The sequence below is a fragment of the Ovis canadensis genome, chromosome 1, assembly GCF_042477335.2.
Source record: "Ovis canadensis isolate MfBH-ARS-UI-01 breed Bighorn chromosome 1, ARS-UI_OviCan_v2, whole genome shotgun sequence".
Classification (NCBI taxonomy): Eukaryota; Metazoa; Chordata; class Mammalia; order Artiodactyla; family Bovidae; genus Ovis; species Ovis canadensis.
The window spans coordinates 237,575,416-237,597,603 of NC_091245.1; the positions used below are offsets into that span (position 1 = coordinate 237,575,416).

The following is a 22,188-nucleotide window of genomic DNA, read 5'->3' on the forward strand; positions in this document are numbered from 1 at the left end:
TCAGACAACCACTTGGCCATCTCTCATTTCTTTTTCTTTAGGATGGTTTTGGTCACTGCCTCCTGAACAAAATTATGAACCTCCATCCATAGTTTTTCAGGCACTCTGTCTACCAGATCTAATCTCTTGAATCTATTCATCACCTCCACAGTATAATCATAAGGGATTTGATTTGGTCACATCTCAATGTCTTATTGGTTTTCCCTACTTTTTTCAATTTAAGCCTGAATTCTCATGATCTGGTTGAATACATGCTTTAAAAAAATAAGTAACCAACAACAAATATCTAAAATAGTAATTATAGGTATCAGCCAACACATGTCTAAATCAGTTGCTTCATGTGAATTGTAATTTATTTCCATCCTTCCTCCTCCTTTCTGTGTAAGAATTTGGGCAGATTCTACAAAGCCTTTTAATAGGAGCTTTGATAAGATTATTAATGAGCTTTTAAGATAAGCTTCCATTACCATTACTCTGGGCTTCCCTTGTGGCTCAGCTGGTAAAGAATCTGCCTGCAATGTGGGACACCTGGGTTTGATCCCTGGGTTGGGAAGATGCCCTGGAGAAGGGAAAGGCTACCCACTCCAGTATTCTGGCCTGGAGAATTCCATGGACTGTATAGTTCATGGGGTCATGAGGAGTCGGGCACAACTGAATGACTTTCACTCTCACCATTACTGAACTCTGGGTTCCTTGCTCTTCAGCTGGTATTTTCTTTCTGTTCCCTTGGCTCCACCTTTTTCTTACCCATATATATTTTTTAAACTTTTTATTTTGTATTAGGATGTAGCCAATTGACAATGTTATAATAGTTTCAGGTGGACAGCAGAGAGACTCAGCTATACATACACAAGGATCCATTCTTCCACAAACTCCCCTCCCATGCAGGCTGCCACATAAGATTGAGCAGAGTTCCCAGTAGGTCCTGGTGGTTATCCCCCAGCAACCATAAATGAGTTCTCTGGGTCTATGAGTCATTTTCTGCTTTGTAAGTAGGTTCATTCGTATCTCTCATTCAATTCTTAAAACATTCCCACTGGGCCTATTAACAGACTGCCAAGTCAGATTGGCAATTAAATTGAATCCTTGAACCTAAGTTTTAATCCTGAAAAAAATTTTTTTTTCTTTCTACAACATGCCCTCTAAAATTGCCAGCTGAAATATTGCAGGGGGCCAGAGATCCTATTTTTGTGAAAGTATTTTATCACACTCTTAGACCCATGGTTAGCTTGCTGCAGAAAACCTCCACATTCATCTAGAAATTCTTCATGCTATTCATTTGTATTGTTAATATCTAAACTTATTTTGGTGTTTACCCACAAAGTCAAAGTCACTTTTGATTTAGGGGGGAAAGGATTAGTCTGAAACCTGTTAACCTCAGTTAAACATTCTGGATCCTACTAATCTCCATAGTCCCATTAGCTCTTATTTAGAAGTTTATTTCCTCCCTCTGTTTCTACATGTCCTATTTTCAATAGTGATTGAGAATAGCCAATCATTGTGGTATGAAAAATAATTTCTTATCCTTCCTACTTACTAAATTTCAGACTAAAACAAGAAGCTATTAGTTTTCACTACCACTTCAGCTTTTCAAAGTTAAAGTTAATTTGGATTATTAAGCTTAAAATACACAGATGATGAACAAGTTCACAATTTTAAATGACATTAGTAAAGATGTTTCATCAAGCCCTTGTCAAGACAGAAATGAATCAGAACATTTACACTGAAAATGAATGAAACTAAAAGAATTTTTTAAAAAAGAAAAACTAATTTCTTAGAAATTCAAAAAAGCATTAGATCTACTCTAAGGATTTCTTCAGATGTGCAAGCCTGTTATAACTCATCTAATAGTTCTAGTGCAGTGCAATTCAGTAAATATTTCCCAAAACAAAGCGAGTTTCATTGGATTTCTTCAAGGCACTGTGCATCATATGTCTGGAAGATGCTTTCATCAGAGCTTAAATTTTTGGAAAAGAACTGCTTCTGCTGAAACTTTTGAGTAGGTGTTAGAACATTCACTCTGGGCAAACATCTTACAATGTAATCTGTCAAAAAAATAGCTATAGCAGATACAATATCCCTACTTTCATGTAATTAGTATTTGGGGGAGCTTACTAAGAGAATTCATGTATAGATCAGCACTCATGAATATTAAACATAAAGGATAAAACTCTTACAAGTAATCGCTGCCCTATAAGTACTTTACTTGGTTAAGCAAATCTTGTGTATTTATCAGCCAGTTCTCAACTGGATCTTAATTCTTTTCAAATGAGCTAGCTCCCACTTGGATAGCATGCAGATCACAGCTTGATTGTGAACCTACGCAACAAAATTAAGCTATACAAATAACAGTCCTCAATACGGTGCTGTTAGAAAGGCCTTAACTTATACTGCAGTGTGGAATAGAGCCTAGAAGCCTTGCGTGGTGAATTTTGCTTCAAATTTGAGCTGATTGTTAAAAAGAAGAACAAATTTTGATTCAAAGTATAGAGAACAGTTACTAATAAATGGAAAATCTACATCTAAAGCCTAGTTATGAAATATGACATTTAGGACTCCAAAACCAAAGGAAATTTAAAAGAACCCCCTTGTTAATTTTTAAATATTTATACCAGGTCTGTAATGAAGAATCTATATTAGTTACTGAGAAATAAAAATAAGCCAGGCTACAGGCAGTTGTACCTTACTAGAATTCATATTAGCTCTCTTTCTTCAGTTTCTTCTTCTTCTTTTTTTTTTTTTTTCGCTTCTATATATGCCAGAACCCCTCAAAGTACGTACCTTCATTCATCTAACTGATTGTTATTGATAGGCTTAAAGCAAGATACAGTCACTTATTTTTGCTAGATATTGTCGTTACCTAGCAAAATGTCTAGCACACAGTAGATGCTCAGCAAATATATGTTGTGAAAAGTTTAACAAATGGATATGTGTGTGTGTGCTAAGTTGCTTCAGTCGTGTCTGACTCTGAAACCCTATGGACTGTAGCCCGCCAGGCTCCTCTGTCCATGGGATTCTCCAGACAAGAATACTGGAGTGGGTTGCTATGCTTTCCTCCAGGGATACAGGTGATATTATATAATCTACACAGAGTTAATGGAGATTTATAAAAGAATATCCACGATTCCATGACTTCTAAGTTGATTTGTGGGCCTTCAATGTTTGAATAATATATTTGTGCAGGAACCAAGTCTGAATATGGAGGAAAAAAATCCTAAACTGGGACTGTGACTTGACTATTAAGAAACCAGGTTATTCATAAAACTGAGGGGAAAATAGCTGTGTGCAGCATACTAGTACTGCCAAACAATATACGAACCTATAGCAGATTGTTTTTTTTTAGCCATCCAAGCATTACCAACTGGCCTAAAATTTAAGCCTCTGAGAAGCCATAAATTCTTTTTGCATCTGTGCCCATAGAAACTGACTGGTATTATTAAATTGGCAAGTAGTTTTGAGGAGGGAGGTTGTTTCTTTTAATTTAAAATTTAACACATAGTTAATGTAGAACATTTGAAATATACAGGGATCTTTGAAAAAATCTAAGGCATTATTCTTCTATATGCAAGGGAAATATTAACATTTTAGTGATCACCTTCCTTTTCTTTTTTAATATGTGTAAGATACAACCCTCAAAGACAAGGCTCACTTCAATTAGAACTCCTACAGGGAAGCCTTCTCATACAGATCTCTCTAGGGCTTCCTTTTTATGTATTGACAGCCAAAAATACATAGGAAAAAAGAATGCAAGGACATGTATCATATGTTAAAAGTATTTTTGACAGAGAAGGAGAGTAGAATTCATATTTTATTGTACACATTTTGTTTGAATTGTTTAAATGAGATATGTTTGCAGATTGCTTGTAAGAGAAACCACTTAGAAAGAGCTAAGCAGTAATTTAAAATGAGGGTAAAAAAAATGAGGGTAATATCATGCAAAAAATATAAAAGCATTATATAATCTAAATTAATTTTCTCTTTGTTTTCACTACCAAAATATTCAAAATTTATTTTACATCCTATTGAGATAGTTAACCTATAATGAAATCTCATAGATGGGTTGTGTTTTCTATTTTTTTAAAGTTTATTTTTAACTGAAGGATAATTGCTTTACAATACTGTGTTGTTTTCTGCCATACATCAGCATGAATTAGCCATAGTTATGTCCCTCCCTCTTCAACCTCCCTGCCACCACCCACTCCATCCTACACCTCTTGATTGTCACAGAGCACTAGTTTGAGTTCCCTGAGTCATACAGCGAATTCACACTGGCTATCGATTTTACACTCCTTGGAAGAAAACTATGACCAACCTAGACAGCATATTAAAAAGCATAGACATTACTTTGCCAACAAAGGTCCATCTATTCAAAGCTATGGTTTTTCCAGTAGTCATGTATGGATGTGAGAACTAGACCGTGAAGAAAACTGAGTGCTGAAGAACTGATCCTTTTGAACTGTGGTGTTGGAGAAGACTCTTGAGAGTCCCTTGGACCGCAAGGAGATCCAACCAGTCCATTCTAAAGGAAATCAGTCCTGAATATTCACTGGAAGGACTGATGCTGAAGCTGAAACTCTAATACTTGGGCCTCCTGATGCGAAGAACTGACTCCTTGGAAAAGACCTTGATGCTGGAAAAGATTGAAGTGGGGGGCGGAAAGGGGACAACAGAGGATGAGATGGTTGGATGGCATCACAGACTCAATGGACATGAGTCTATGTAAACTCTGGGAATTGGCAGTGGACAAGGAGGCCTGGTGTGCTGCAGTCCATGGGGTCGCAAAGAGTCGGATGCAACTGAACTGAACTGAACTAATCTATTTTGCATATGGTAGTTTATGTTTTCATGCTACTCTCTCCATTTGTCCCACCCTCTCCTTCCTCCCACTGTGTTCACAAGTGTGTTCTCTATGTCTCCATCTCTGTTGCTGCCCTGCAAATAGGTTCATCAGTACCATCTTTCTAGATTCCATATATACGCGTTAATACACGATATTTGTTTTTCTCTTTCTGACTTATTTCACTCTGTATAATAGGCTCTAGGTCTACTTCATTAGAATTGACTCAGATGTGTTCCCTTCTATGGCTGAGTAGCATTCCACTGTATATATGTACCAAAGCTTCTTTAACCATTCATCTGTCGATGGACATTTGGGTTGCTTCCATGTCCCAGCTATTTTAAATTGTGCTACAGTGAACACTGGGGCACATGTGTCTTTTTCAATTATGTTTTTCTCAGGGTAGATGCCCAGTAGTGGGATTGTTGGGTCATAAGGTAGTTTTATTCCTAGTTTTTTGAGGAATCTCCACACTGTTCTCCATAGAGGCTGTGTCAATTAACATTCCCACCAACAGTGCAAGAGGGTCCCCTTTTCTCCACACCCTCTCTAGCATTTATTGTTTGTAGATTTTTGAACAGTGTGAGGTGATATCTCATTGTAATTTTGATTTCCATTTCTCTAATAATGAGCAATATTGAGCATCTTTTCATGTGTTTATTAGCCATCTGTATGTCTTCTTTGAAGAAATGTTTGTTTACGTCTTCTGCCCACTTTTTGATTTGGGTTGTTTGTTTTCCTGGTATTAAGTTGTATGAACTGCTTGTATATTTGCAAATTGTTGCATTTTTTTGAAAAATGCAATCCTCTTTTCATTTCCTACTCAATTGTCACGTTTACATTAATTTTTGGCACTTCTTACTTTGTTTTTATTATAATTTACTTCAGTAATTTTTTCAAGATTTTGTTTATTTGAGAACTAGATGAACTAATAGATTAATTAAATTATAAAGCCAGAAAAAAATTCAACTTACTCTAGCTATGGAAAATCAAACCAACCAACTCATGTAATGTTTAAGACTCTATGAGGAAAGCTGCTGAGAGTACCAAGGCCTTTTTCCACCGAAGATGCCAGCCCCAAAATTGAAATTATATTTCACCAACATCAGTAAGCCACATCCACAGGAACCTGTCCCACCTGATCTTTCAGAATTTTTTTCTCCTGCAAAGTTTCCCCATCCAGAAGCCTACAGGAAATGAATGTCTCACCAGAGCTGAGAAGCCAACAGCCATATAGAAATTTCCCTCCCTGCTCTGCCTCCCTTTGCAGATGTTCTTCCCTTTATCCCAAGGGCTTTACTCCAGGAACCATGTCCTTCAATGAGCATATTCCATTCCTACTTCCATTTCCTACGTGTGCTCCTTCTTCTGTTTCTGCACTTCTGTTGAACTCCACCATTCCTTTGGGTCCCCCAGCTTTCTTTGGTGGGTACACCACTTCCCCAAAAGTCCTTCTTTCTGCCCCTTCCCATCCTTCCCCCCACCCCTGTCCCTTGCAGCCGGGCAGAGTTGCTACCTCCAGTGCGTTGGCCAGAAACTCCTTGTGCGTTGATTCAAGTCTTACTTACTCACTGAATCCTATGCTTAGCGCTGCACTGTGTCCTGTGGTGAAGGCTGGAGAAGCCCCCTCTCCCATTTGGGATGATAATCTATTAAAGGAGTGCCAAAGACATATGTTTGTGATCTCATGGCTGGAGCAGTTTATAGGAATACAGTATTTTCCTTTTTTGATTTCAGAGTGCTTCCTCTGGAAATTTAGACATGAATAAGAATTGAGGGAAGGGAATGCAACTGAAACAGGAGATAAATATTGTGCTCTGTGCAGACCTCTCAGTCTTGCCTGTTCCTCACTTATGTTCAAGAATTTGATACTCATTTCACTAGTTGTCTGACACTCTGTTCCCTGAGACTTCATTTTATTCTAGCAGAAGGCTCATTCTCTCATGCAATCAAGCCTCAGGGGAACTGCCCATTAATTTCCCAGATACACCTAAAATTGATAGAATCCAAAGGTGTACTCCATTAAGCTCAAGCCAAAAATTCCATTAGAGACAAAAATAAATGTGTTGAATAAATAAGGAGCAATGCTATATCATTGAGTGGGAAATTAAATATTATTCACAAGATCAATTTTTTTCTGAATTAAGTACTGACTTCAGTACATCTATTAAGTGTTACCAGCTTGGGGAACACAAAATAAAGTCATAGTACTTTTAATATTTAAGCTAATATGACTCTGATCCTTATCATGCTCATCTTGAAAATTCATGATTGAAAACGAATTTTTCAGCCTGAACCTAAGGCAGGTGTACCTCTGAAATTCTGGCAAGTTTGATAGTGTGCCTTGATTACCTTCCCCATAAAAATTATTTGGCCAATAATTATAATTTAACCAGATTAATAGAGGGAAGATAGCCCCTTTATTCATAAACTTTTCATATGTTTGGCTTATAAACTGATTCATGATTAAAGAAATGAATATTACATCATATATAATTATTAGTCATGTAATTATTGGCCAATAAGATCAACATCATTATTAATAAAATAAATAATTTACTTCTTTCTATAAATTGCTGCATTTAGTTAAGACAATGTCATTGACTACATTTATATTTTAACCTTCTAGGAAGCCTCCTGAAAAAAATTATTTATCATATAATTGACATGATATTGTATTACTTTTAGGTGTACAACATATTGATTTGCTTTATGTATCCTGAAATTTAATTTAGTAAAATACCCTTCCTTCTTATATTTTATGGTATCTCTTAGTTGATCAGTTGATAATTAGTCATCAGCAAATGAAGACTGAAGACCCAACCCATTTAGAAAGGAAAATGAGTCAATAGCAATCTAACTCTGGAAAGCTCTTTAACAATCATCATATTCAAAAGTCAAAGAAGAAATAACATTTCAGTGAAATGAAATCTGCTTTAGCATAATTGGAAGCCTCAGGGTAAACCTTTACTTATGTATTTTACAATGAGAATTTTAAAACATTACCAAGTTAATTTTAATGTTTTAAAATGCCAGGAGGGAAGGGATATAGTGGCCTTAAAAGTCCTTATGAATGGGTGGTTGATCTTTTCTAGTAATTCATTAGAAAATATGCTCAATTTTTCATGGTAAGAAAATGTCATTAAAAAGAAATTTCAGCTGCTCAGTTTTATGTTTAAACAAGAAGATGTCTAATTGACTGTAAAATGAAAGCATGCATAACCTTTCAAAAAATTATCAAAAGCATTGTCCTTGATGTTAGCCTGACATTTTTTTCCCTTTGATTAGTAAAAAATAACATCATGGACCTATATAACACTCTCCTTCAAAGGGACCAAAGAACCTGCTTTAAAAAAAAAAGTCATTATCCCATTATCTTTACAAGGATGAAAGTACAAGGGACTTGCTAATGAATAGAATTGCCATCTAAAACAAAAGTAACAAGTCCACCTGTGATCCACCCTTCCCAGCCATCTACACTGATAGTCCTCCCTACCCAGCTCAGTGTTTCTTAACAGGCCACAGTATAACATCAAATGCAGCCTCAAATGACTACTACCAGAAAGGCATTTGGTCCTGAAACGTTATCAACCATGACTCCAAAGGAACTCTTCTTAATCGGGAACAAGGAATTTCAAGGCGTATTGGTTCTATCTTTCATCTTTTCTCTATTTATTCAACTAAAATCTATTGAGCCCCTAGTATGTGTAAGGCTCTGTGGTAGGTACCAGAAAATTAATGCTGAGTGAGATGCAGTAGGGCCCTGCTCTCATGAAGCTAACACTAGGTATTAACTAATTAATTACATATTTTTTAAGTAAAATTATGAAGAGTATTATGAATTAGAAATAGCAGGCATTATGAAAGCATAGTAAGGGTAAATCTGGAGGACCACAGATGTCTTCCTTGAGGCAAAGACATTTGACCTGGACTCTGACATAGTAGGAGTTAACTAAGTTAAAATAGAAGGAAGAGCATTCCAGCAGAGGCTACAGATTACTCCACTATCCTGTATCAGAAAGAAAAGCAAAATTGATTATTGTTGTATTGAGCAAGACCAAGAACACAATGTCTATAAGTTAGACCGGTGATCCCCAACCTTTCTGGCACCAGGGGCTGGTTTCACAAAAGACAATTTTTCCGTAGACTGAGTGGAGCTGGAGATTATGCTGCCACTCATCTGACAGGAGGTGAAGCCCAGGTAGTAATGCAAGCCCGTGGGGGGTGGCTGTAAATACAGATGAAGTTTTTCACTTGCTCACATTTTGTGCAGCCCACTTCCTAAGAAGCCACAGACCAGTAATAGTCTATGACCCGGGGACTGGGTTTCCCTGACTTAGACAACAAGAAAGTGTTTCATAAAAGGTAAAACCCTGAAAATAGGTTTGTGGTTAATTTTATTAATTATTATTGTTGTTGTTATTGTATGATATTAGTGGAGAATCAGGGCTGTATTTTTCTCTCACTGTCTTTAAGCAGTGAGTTAAATCACCCTTTTCTACCTCTTGGCAATGTCATAAACAGGTACAGTAATTGCTTAGAAAACTAGTTTCAGACTAAATCAAAATTTTCATACCATATCTAATTCAGTATTTACTCCTACAATAAAACCTCTACTCTCTTACGCCTTGACTCCATTCTCTCAGGTCATATCTGAGGCTTGAGAAAGTTTGCTGGCATTTTATTCTTTCTCTTTTATGTGGTCTGGCACAGGCACTGCTGGGGTTTTGGGGGTAGAAGAAAGTTGGAAGATGAGAATAGCTGATGGAGAGAGGTTTAAAGAAAAGGTCAGAATCTTGCTTGTCTAGTGCTATTATAACCCACCCATGCCCTCAGCTGTGGGAAGTTCTAAATGCAGGCTCTTTCCTAGAGAAAATTCGAGGATTGTCTGGAGAATCCCTCTACAGGATCCCTACAGGGCACCGACCCCTGACACAGGTCATGACCTTTCTTGCTGACCTCTCATGACTCCTCTCAGCTCTGCTGCCTTTCCCCTTCTCTTAGTGGTGAACCCACAGACTCTTTCAGCTAAGATTTTCACACTTCTTAAACCACCTCCTTCAATAGAATTCGGCCAAGATGGCATAAGTGGGTATTTTCAGTGGATTCACTTGACCCATAGAAATTTGCATTCAGGCTGCTGATGCCAAAACTGCCTTCATTGTTCCTCCTGCTATTATGGTTAGCTCTAACCTATCTCAGACTTCAGCATTCCTCAGACCAAATGCAGGTGCTAGGCTCTATGTCAACATACCTTTCTTGATGCTCTCAAGTTCAGCAAGAGAAACATAAGGCATAACAATGCATCACTTCAGTTCAGTCACTCAGTCAAGTCTGACGCTTCGCAACCCCATGAACCGCACCACACCAGGCCTCCCTGTCCATCACCAACTCCTGGAGTTCACCCAAACTCATGTGCACCGAGTCGGTGATGCCATCCAGCCATCTCAACCTCTGTCATCCCCTTCTCCTCCTGCCCAAATCCCTCCCAGCATCAGGGTCTTTTCCAATGAGTCAACTCTCTGCATGAGGTAGCCAAAGTATTGGAGTTTCAGCTTCAATATCAGTCCTTCCAATGAACACCTAGGACTGGTCTCCTTTAGGATGGACTTGTTGAATCTCCTTGCAGTCCAAGGGACTCGCAAGAGTCTTCTCCAACACCACAGTTCAAAAGCATCAGTTCTTTGGCACTCAGCTTTCCAACTCTCACATCTATACATGACCACAGGAAAAACCATAGCCTTGACTAGATGGACCTTGGTTGGCAAAGTAATGTCTTTGCTTTTTAATATGCTATCTAGGTTGGTCATAACCTTCCTTCCAAAGAGTGTCTTTTAATTTCATGGCTGCAGTCACCATCTGCAGTGATTCTGGAGCCCCAAAAATAAAGTCTGACCCTGTTTCCACTGTTTCCCCATCTATTTCCCATGAAGTGATGGACCAGATGCCATGATCTTCGTTTTCTGAATGTTGAGCTTTAAGCCAACTTTTTCACTCTCCTCTTTCACTTTCGTCAAGAGGCTTTTTTGCTCCTCTTCACTTTCTGCCATAAGGGTGGTGTCATCTGCATATCTGAGGTTATTGATATTTCTCCTGGCAATCTTGATTCCAGCTTGTGCTTCAACCAGCCTATCATTTCTCATGATGTACTCTGCATATAAGTTAAATAAGCTGGGTGACAATATACAGCCTTGACGTACTCCTTTTCCTATTTGAAACCAGTCTATTGTTCCATGTCCAGTTCTAACTATTGCTTCCTGACCTGCATACAGGTTTCTCAAGAGACAGGTCATGTGGTCTGGTATTCCCATCTTCTGAAGAATTTTCTACAGTTTATTATGATCCACACAGTAAAAGGCTTTGGCATAGTCAATAAAGCAGAAATAGATGTTTTTCTGGAACGCTCTTGCTTTTTTGATGATCCAGCAGATGTTGGCAATTTGGTCTCTGGTTCCTCTGCCTTTTCTAAAACCAGCTTGAACATCTGGAAGTTCATGGTTCACGTATTGCTGAAGCCTGACTTGGAGAATTTTGAGCATTACTTTACTAGCATGTGAGATGAGTGCCATTATGTGTAGTTTGAGCATTCTTTGGCATTACCTTTCTTTGGGATTGGAATGAAAACTGCCCTTTTCCAGTCCTGTGGCCACTGCTGACTTTTCCAAATTTGCTGGCATATTGAGTGCAGCACTTTCGCATCATCATCTTTCAGGATTTGAAATAGCTCAACTGGAATCCCATCATCTCCACTAGTTTTGTTCATTGTAATGCTTTCTAAGGCTCACTTGACTTCACATTCCAGGATGTCTAGCTCTAGGTGAGTGATCACACCATCATGATTATCTGGTTTGTGAAGATCTTTTTTGTACAGTTCTTCTGTGTATTCTTGCCACCTCTTCTTAATATCTTCTGCTTCTGTTAGGTCCATACCATTTCTGTCCTTTACTGAGCCCATATTTGCATGAAATGTTTCCTTTGTATCTCTAATTTTCTTGAAGAGATCACTAGTCTTTCCCGCTCTGTTGTTTTCCTCTATTTCTTTGCATTGATCACTGAGGAAGGCTTTCTTATCTCTCCTTGCTATTCTTTGGAACCCTGCATTCAAATGGGAATATCTTTCCTTTTCTCCTTTGCTTTTTGCTTCTTTTCTTTTCAAAGCCATTTGTAAGGCCTGTTCAGACAGCCCTTTTGGTTTTTTGCATTTCTTTTCCATGGGGATGATCTTGACCCCTGTCTCCTGTACAATGTCACGAACCTCCGTCCATAGTTCATCAGGCACTCTGTCTATCAGATCTATTCCCTTAAATCTATTTCTCACTTCCACTGTATAATCATAAGGGATTTGATTTAGGTCATACATGAATGGTCTAGTGGTTTTCCCTACATTCTTCAATTTAAGTCTAAATTTAGCAATAAGGAGTTCATGATCTGAGCCACACTCAGCTCCCAGACTTGTTTTTTGCTGACTGTGTAGAGCTTCTCCATCTTTGGCTGCAAAGAATATAATCAATCTGATTTCAGTGTTGACCATCTGGTGATGTCCATGTGTAGAGTCTTCTCTTGTGTTGTTGGAAGAGGGTGTTTGCTATGACCAGTGCGTTCTCTTGGCAAAACTCTATTAGCCTTTGCCCTGCTTCATTCTGTACTCCAAGGCCAAATTTGCCTGTTACTCCAGGTGTTTCTTGACTTCCTACTTTTGCATCCCAGTCCTCTATAATGAAAAGGACATCTTTTTTGTGTGTTAGTTCTAAAAGGTCTTATAGGTCTTCATAGAACCGTTCAGCTTCAGCTTCCTCAGCGTTACTGGTTGGGGCATAGGCTTGGATCACCATGATATTGAATGGTTTGCCTTGGAAATGGAACAGAGATCATTCTGTCATTTTTGAGATTGCATCCAAGTACTGCATCTTGAACTCTTTTGTTGACCATGATGGCTACTCCATTTCTTCTAAGGGATTCCTGCCCACAGTAGTAGATATAATGGTCATCTGAGTTAAACTCACCCTTTCCAGTCCATTTTAGTTCACTGATTCCTAGAATGTTGACGTTCACTCTTGTCATCTCCTGTTTGACCACTTCCAATTTGCCTTGATTCATGGACCTGACATTCCAGGTTCCTATGCAACATTGCTCTTTAAAGCATCAGACCTTGCTTCTATCACCAGTCATATCCACAACTGGGTATTGTTTTTGCTTTGGCTTCATCCCTTCATTCTTTCCTGAGTTATCTCTCCACTGATCACCTGTAGCATATTGGGCACCTATCGACCTGTGGAGTTCCTCTTTCAGTATCCTATCATTTTGCCTTTTCACGCTATTTATACTGTCATGTCATAACAATACATTTATGCTGTTAAATAAATGTCCAGCTGGGAAATAAGATTCAATTCTCTTCTCCTGAAACAAAATAAAAGCCAGCACAAACAAACAACATTAACAACAAAAACAAATCTCTTTAGAAAGCCCCTGGTTTTGTCTTAAGAGAGTAAAGACTATAATACAGAAAACTTTTTCTCTTTTAAATTTCTCACATTTTTATTACATAGTTTGTTTTGAAGTAATAGACACAAAATGATAGATAGACTTTTTAGCAAGCCCTCATGGAAATGTCAACTGTACCCTTCAGCTGATACTCTAAAACAATGGGGAAAGGACCTTTCTACACTCTGTTACAGAAATATCAGTTATTCTTATTTATCATTTTCTTTTTATCATCACTGTTTTTAGTGTTGTCACATTTATTGTTTAGGGAACACTAAAACACAACATTGTAAAATTAACATCTTTCCCACTGAAAGCTTATATAGTGGATGCTCGCTAGAGAGCCCTTCATAACTGAAGGACTTATTACCCCAGCCTCTGGGAGTACTTCCAGCAGGGAGCCTTTAGTTGTCCACCTCCTTTAGAAATTGTACTGACTGAAGAATCACCTCATTCAAAGGTACATCACCTTCCTCACCTGGAGAGTCCTCAACCAGTCACTGGTTAATACAGAGATGCAAGGCTTGGTCCTCTTCTCCCACTTGGAGGGACTTCAAAGAGATATCTCGGCTTCAGAGGTCCTCATGGGTTGCCTGAGGCATTCTCTGAGATCACATTGTAGCCCAGCTATTTTTCAATACAGTCGTCCTGTGACTTCATCCCATCTACCCAGTAGATCCCAGGACCACTCTAACACATTTTCTACACACTAATCTCCATCTCAAGATCTGTTTCTGAGGCCACCCAACTTGTGACAGATCATGATTAAATAAAAGATGTCCACTATTTCCACCTCTACTAAACATTCTGCCTGAAGGTCCTAGTCAGTGCAAAAAGACAAAAAAGAAATGAAAGATATAAATATTGCAAAGGAGAAAATAAAGTTCTCATTATCTATAGACAACATAATTGTACATAGAAGATCTGAAATAACCTTCAAATAAAGTATTAGACTAAATAAAAAATTTTAGCAAGATTGGTGAATAGTATAATGTTTATATTTCCATCAAAAATTTCAAAGTTTTAAAAATATGCCATTTGCAAAAATAAAAATAACCCAAGAATAATCAATGATTTCAAGATAATCATTCAGTAAACCATAGAGTATTATTGACAATAATTAAAGAATACCTAAGTGAACAGAAGAGTAAATCACAATTATGTATTAGAAGACTTGATACAGAGATGTCAGTCTCTTTAAATTGTTATAGATTCAATACAACATCAAATGTATCCATCAGTAATTGTCATAATAAAACTGTGTAACAAGTCATCCCCAAACTCAGTGTCACTGGACAATATTTATTTCCCTCTTGTGGATCTATGGATTAGTGCTTGATCTAGGTGAGATTTAGCTGGATCAAAGTTGGCTCCAGAAGAGGGTTGGACCAGGTCTATTTCACATGTCTTTCATTGCTAGGAACCAGTGGCTACCCAAGTTCTCATATAATGGGATAAATGCAAAATTCAAACCCAACTGTACATGCCTACTGAAGCTTCTTCTCATGTCATGTCTATAAACATCTCTTTGACTAAAACCTGTCAGATGGCCAGATCCAACATCAAAGGGCTGGGGAGTATTCTTCCTCCCATAAAGGTTGTGGGGTCGGGGTGAGGGGAGAGAAGAATGAATGCATATTTGCTAAGCAATAATTCTATTTACCACATTCATCAAGCTGAACACCTTTCAGTACTTTTCTGTTTGTATATTGTTAACAATAAAATTAGACTTTTTAAATGTTTACATGGTTATAATATTGAACAGAAAGGTCTAGAAAAGATTTTAAGGTTTAACAAATTAATGTTTTTATTTAGTGAGCTTTCACTGAATTCCTACTTTATACCAGGGCTGGAGATAGTAAGCTAGCTGGGTGACTATCTCATAGAATAAAGAGGGTAATTTCCATCAAGAATCTAACAATTAGGTTGAGAAAAATAAATTTTCAGAGTAACAAGTCTGAGCAAGGAGAGGATTGTTTCCATGTGAATAAGGGAATACTTAAGAATATTTTACCTGATACATCCACAGAAAATTATCCACAAATTTGAAATGTCACTACCTCATTGTTACATTTTCACATTAAAATTATTTTTAATGTGAATATGGCTATCTTCTGAAATTTTTATAACCAGAGTAAACATACTATTTTATGTTTTGCTTTTTCATATCTCACTGATGAATAATTTTCTATTTATCAGGATATTCCACGTTTTTGGAATCTTAAATGACAATATAGCATCCACGGTTATTTGTGGACCACTCAGTTATGTTCAAAATTCTTCAGACCCAATTTATTTCCAAATTTTCACTGCTGAAATTTTCCACTTCAAAAGTGTGTTTATGTGAGTGTACCCCAATGTTCATCGCAGCACTGTTTACAATAGCTAGGACATGGAAACAACCTAGATGCCCATCGGCAGACAAATGGATAAGAAAGCTGTGATACATATCCACAATGGGATATTACTCAGCTATTTTAAAAATTGCATTTTAATCCGTTCCACTGAGGTGGATGAAACTGGAGCCTATTCTACAGAGTGAAGTAAGTCAGAAAGAAAAACACCAATACAGTATATGAATGCATATATATGTGGAATTTAGAAAGATAGTAACGATGACCCTATATGCGAGACAGCAAAAGAGACACAAAGAAGAGACTTTTGGACTCTGTGGGAGAAGGCGGGGGTGGGATGATTTGAAAGAATAGCATTTAAACCTGTATATTACTATATGTGAAATAGATCACCAGTCTAAGTTCAATGCATGAAATAGGGCACTCAAAGCCGATGCCCTGGGACAACCCTGAGGAATGGGATGGGGAAGGTTTGGGAGGGGGATTCAAGATGGGGGACACATGTACACCCATGGCTGATTCGTGTCAATGTATGGCAAAAACCACTACAATATTGTAAAGTAATTAGCCTCCAATTAAAATAAATTCCTTTTTTAAAAAGTGTGTGTGGGTGTATTCTCATTTTGGGTCATTTTCTCAGAGGGTATTTTTTAATGTTTTAAAATAGATTTAGATTTATAGGGAAAATTGTGAAGACGACTCAAAAATGTGATTTATCTCAAATGTGTACAAACCTTTGTTTGTGAAAGGGACCCTCGAGGGAGAGAACACTCTCCATATGGTGGGTTCTCCATCCTGGAATCTGTCACCTTCAGAGATCCATGAAATTGCTAGAAGTCTGAATAACCATCTCAAACTCTGACTTATTGCTGCACTTGAGGCTTGAATCTTCAAGCTTATCCAAATGAGTCTTTCCTGCATATATTTTATGTGATCATATTTGTTGGAATAAATGATAGAAAAAAACATGATATGCCACTAGCATTCCCTGAGAATCTGCCAAGTGTCAAACACTGTATTAGACACCTTACCCACGTTATATCATTTAACACCAACAATAATGCTACAATAGAGATATTGGAAGGCCACTGTATTTATAAGGAAGAGAGTCCAAAGTATGTGGTTTTTAATAAGGGAGTCAGGGAATTCCTGAGTTGCAGAGCTGCAAATTATACTGCAGTTCCACTCCAAATGAAATAAAGCTTGAAATATTATAAATCAGGTCATAGTCAATAATTTTTATTTCATAATTTGTTAAACATATGCACTTGAACATAGTGACCTATGGCAGGGGGACAAAACATTGGACTCTACTATGGATCAGATTTGTTGAAAACCTACATTTATTTGTAGCCTAAATCTTCCAATAAAGTTAAGGGCACATAGAGTTTTTTACCAGAGGAAACGTAATTTGCACACTTCCCATGTTTTCTTATTCTCAACAAAGACTGAATTGGTCATAAATATTTTATGAAATCTTCAGGCATTGTAGCAGAGATGAATTTTCATACATATTAGAACTTAACTAGAATAAAGCATTGTAATATTTGGGCTTTATGTTTGCAAAAGTGATTCAATGATGTATCAACATTGAAATGGGCTTAAATATTCCTTGGGACAGCACATGAGATCAGTAGGATAACTAAGGACCTGTGTTAGCAAGGAACACAATATTTTGTTCCTTTCATGTCTTTAAGGCCATGCTTGAAAAGTGAAAGTGTTAGTCACTTAGTCATATCTGACTCTTTGCAACCCCATGGACTATAGCTCGCCAGGCTCCTCTGTCCATGGTATTCTCTAGGCAAGAATATTGTAGGGTGCAGCCATTCCCTTCGTCAAGGGATCTTCCCAACCCAGGGAATGAACCTGGGTCTCCAGCATGATGGGCAGATAGATTCTTTACCATCTAACGCACCAGGAAAATTCAAGTCCATACTTGCTATTCCTAGATTTCATATGTGGAAAACATCCATACATTTTTCTGGATAGTTTGTTTTTTAAACACTGCCATTTTATTTCTAGATCTGATAGAGTGCTTGATGAACTATGGACGGAGGTTCATGACATTGTACAGGAGACAGGGATCAAGACCATGCCCATGGAAAAGAAATGCAAAAAGGCAAAATGGCTGTCTGAGGAGGCCTTACAAATAACTGTGAAAAGAAGAGAAGCAAAAGCAAAGGAGAAAAGGAAAGATATACCCATTTGAATGTGGAGGTCCAGAGAATAGTAAGGAGAGAGAAGAAAGCCGTCCCCAGCAATCAATGCAAAGAAATAGAGGAAAACAACAGAATGGGAAAGGCTAGAGATCTCTTCAGGAAAATTAGAGATACTAAGGGAACATTTCATACAAAGATGGGCTTAATAAAGGACAGAAATGGTATAGACCTAACAGAAGCAGAAAATATTAAGAAGTGGTGGCAAGAATACACAGAAGAACTGTACAAAAAAGATTGTCATGACCCAGATAACCACGATGGTGTGATCACTCACCTAGAGCAAGATATCCTGGAATGTGAAGTCAAGTGAGCCTTAGGAAGCATCACTATGAACAAAGCTAGTGGAGGTGATGGAATTCCAGTTGAGCTGTTTCAAATCCTGAAAGATGATGCTGTGAAAGTGCTGCACTCTATATGCCAGCAAATTTGGAGAACTCAGCAGTGGCCACAGGACTGGAAAAGGGCAGTTTTCATTCTAATCCCAAAGAAAGGCAATGCCAAAGAATACTCACACTACAGCACAATTGCACTCATCTCACATGTTAGTAAAGTAATGCTCAAAATTCTCCAAGTCAGGCTTCAGCAATACGTGAACTGCGAACTTCCAGATGTTCAAGCTGGTCTTAGAAAAGGCGGAGGAACCAGAGATCAAATTGCCAGCATCTGCTGGATCATTGAAAAAGCAAAAGAGTTTCAGAAAAAAATATACTTCTGCTTTATTGACTATGCTAAAGCCTTTGACTGTGGATCACAATAAACTGTAGAAAATTCTTCAGAAGATGGGAATACCAGACCATCTGACCTGCCTCTTGAGAAATCTGTAAGCAGGTCAGGAAGCAACAGTTAGAACTGGAGATGGAACAACAGACTGGTTCCAAATAAGAAAAGGAGTACGTCAAGGCTGTATATTGTCACCCAGCTTATTTAACTTCTATGCAGAGTACATCATGAGAAATGCTGGGCTGAAGGAAACACAAGCTGGAATCAAGATTGCTGGGAGAAATCTCAATAACCTCAGATATGCAGATGAAACCACCTGGCAGAAATCACATGGCAGAAAGTGAAGAAGAACTAAAGAGCCTTTTGATGAAAGTGAAAGAGGAGAGTGAAACAGTTGGCTTAAAGCTCAACATTCAGAAAACTAAGATCATGGCATCTGGTCCCATCACTTGATGGGAAATAGATGGGGAAACAGTGGAAACTGACAGACTTTTATTTTGGGGGCTCCCAAATCACTGCAGATGGTGATTGCAGCCATGAAATTCAAAGATGCTTACTCCTTGGCTGGAAAGTTATGAGCAACCTAGACAGCATATTAAAAGGCAGAGACATTACTTTGTCAACAAAGGTCCATCTAGTCAAGGCTATGGTTTTTCCAGTAGTCATGTATGGATGTGAGAATTGGACTATAAAGAAAGCTGAGTAGCCAATAATGGATTCTTTTGAACTGTGGTATTGGAGAAGACTCTTGAAAGTCCCTTGGACTGCAAGGAGATCCAGTCTGCCCATCCTAAAGGAGATCAGTCCTGGGTGTTCATTGGAAGGACTGATGTTGAAGCTGAAACTCCAATACTTTGGCCACCTGATGTGAAGAGTTGACTCATCTGAAAAGACCCTGATGCTGGGAAAGATTGAAGGCAGGAGGAGAAAGGGACAACAGAGGATGAGATGGCTGGATGGCATCACTGATCAATGGACATGGGTTTGTGTAAACTCCAGGAGTTGGTGATGGACAGGGAGGCCTGCCATCCTGCAGTTCATGGGGTCGCAAAGAGTCAGACACGACTGAGCGACTGAACTGACCTGAACTGCTTTCATTTCTAGTAGCATGTTGTTCAGTCTCCATAAACTCATTTTTTTCTCATTTCTTTTCCTGTGGTTAATTTCTAGTTGTATGCCATTATGGTCAGAAAAGATCTTAGAGAAATTTCTATACTCTTAAATTCTTTGTGGCACCATGTATTTCTTAGCATTTATTTTAGTGGAGCCAAATATATCTCAGCCACTACAAACTTCAGTTAAGTAAATATCAAACAAATATTTGCTATGATTGCAGAAAGAAAAATAGTTTCCACAATTGATTATAAAACCCTAGGCCTGTCTTTTTAGGAGACTGATCAGGGTGTTTTTGTTTTTTTTTTTTTTAATCTAAATAGGGTTTTTAAAAATGTACAAAGCGCAAAAACTAAAATTGGTCTGATGGGAGTATTCAAAACCACAAAGGACTTCTCCCCTTAGGTGCTAAACACCAGAGTCAGGAAGTGTCCCAACTATACTGTGAGAAACTGTGCACTTTGCGGTGGAGGTTGGGAAAATGTAAGAATAGGTTGCATAAGTGAGAAAATTCTGCTTAACGGAAGAGCAGAAGACTTCTGAGAGCAAGGATGCCATATGTTAATAACAGTTGCTGTGATCCTAGTATTCATATCTCTTTCAAAGTAGAGAGAGACATAAATGAAAATTATATTCCTCCTGGGTCCAGAGACTATAAAAGGGATATTGCTCCTGGATTAATTTAGAGATTATAGCTTAATAAACTTCACATATGTTTTGAGAAAATTCTATAGCCTGATTTTATCTTTTAAAATTTAAAAATATATTTTCATGTCAATAATTATAAATCTTTATTATCACTTGTATATGCTTCCAAGTATTCTCTAGTGTGAATGAAACACATCTATCGTTCCTCTACCTCTGGTTTGATAGACTCTTCCTCAATTTTCATTGCTGTAAACACAATGGCAACATAATAAATTAATGATATAATCCTGAACATCTATCTTCCTATTTCCTTGAAAAATTAATGAGTCAAAGATCATGAATATTTTTAAGCTTTTGGATATAAACTCCAAAGTGTCCCCCATGAAATTTTATAACAATTTATACTATCAACAGCAACATATGGAGGTCTTATTTTCTTACATGGCATATTTCCGAGACATAAATTAATATGTAGATAAATACATAATTACTTATGATTTTTATCTAAAATGAGAGTGAAGCATCTCCATTCTCCCAATGTCCCATTCAAGCTGACATTGAGGAAATATGAATTGCTTAAGTTTGCTCAAATATGTCTTTGCTCAAGACTGTCTTAAATATATGCCACTCAAATTGCTTCTCAAGATGTATGCAGTTCCCAAGGCTCCATTGTTTACAGAATCTATTTGAATCTTCTTGTCAATACTCAGACAGTATTCACGACACCATGCAGTTCTGAACTTACCCTTGTGAGATGTCTTAGAAGTGTCTGTTCTCCGCTGCAGCATCCCGTTCTCTTTTGATCTGCAGAATTCCTAAACCAATTTTGGCATGAAATGTGTCAGTGTGGTTGTGGATATCTGGACATCATCATGGAAATTTTTGAAAACAAAATTAAAGTGGCAGAAGTCATAGCAGTTTGCTAATATATATTTTATGCAGAAGCTGGGTTTTGACACATTTGCAACATCGGTTGATATTCTGAAAATTAATCATGCCTGTATTTTCTTATTTTCAGTATCCCTTATTTTAAAATTTTCTACAGATCTCCTTGATAGCAAACAGCAGTATCCCTGAGCGTGTTTATTTTGGTAAGGTTTTCTTTAATAAAGAAAAAAAGTATTTTCAACTCTAGGATTTCCCCAGTTTGGATTTTCTGGTGGATTTCTGCCATCTGGGTGACAGTTGAGACCTTTCCACAATGCAGGGAAAACAAAATAGAAACTGAAAATAAACTTTGCCAAAAGGTCAGGGCCTAATAACAGAGAAATGAGAATAATTAGGCAAGTGAAAAACAAATAAAAATACCTTACAAGCTTACATTAGTTCTTTGCATTTCCTTTCTTAGCAAATAAGACAATTTACTGAAACAAAACCACGTAGAAAAAACACCATACTGTGACCTTTAGTAAATTAAGAAGTGAAATGTTCATGGCACAGAACACTCTGATCTCAAGGAGGGAAACAAAAGGAACTATAGTGGGCATTTTTTTTGTCTGCCATGTGAGGCAAAGCAAGGTGGAAAAAGACAAACCTTAATCCTCAAAGTCTGGGCTTTTTCTCTTAGAAATTCAAAATGATTTACAGTTAATTTTATCTGTCTTAAATCTTTCCACAAAGGAACCACACAGATCTCTAGGCAATTTCATGCTCACTATAGAGTTGAGGAAGCTAAAACTCTATTAAAAACACAATCAATCAGGGGCAGAATTGATCACAGCACCCTGCTTTTATTTTCTCGTCCATGGGTCTCTGATAATTTGGCATTGGGAGTTTATCCTCTTTACTGAGAGAAGGAAGAAAAGGGGGCCTAAAG

General features: G+C 37.6%; 1 protein-coding gene across 2 annotated transcripts in view; it reads right to left on the reverse strand.

The window, feature by feature from the left end:
- The window catches only part of LOC138424848 (THO complex subunit 2), a 148,592-nt gene that overhangs the window by 38,628 nt on the left and 87,776 nt on the right, over nucleotides 1–22,188 (reverse strand). For both annotated transcript variants that reach the window (XR_011445982.1, XM_069562290.1), the window contains exon 3: nucleotides 21,118–21,187. The gene's annotated coding sequence lies outside the window, so the exon portion shown is untranslated. The remainder of the gene's footprint in view (nucleotides 1–21,117; nucleotides 21,188–22,188) is intronic.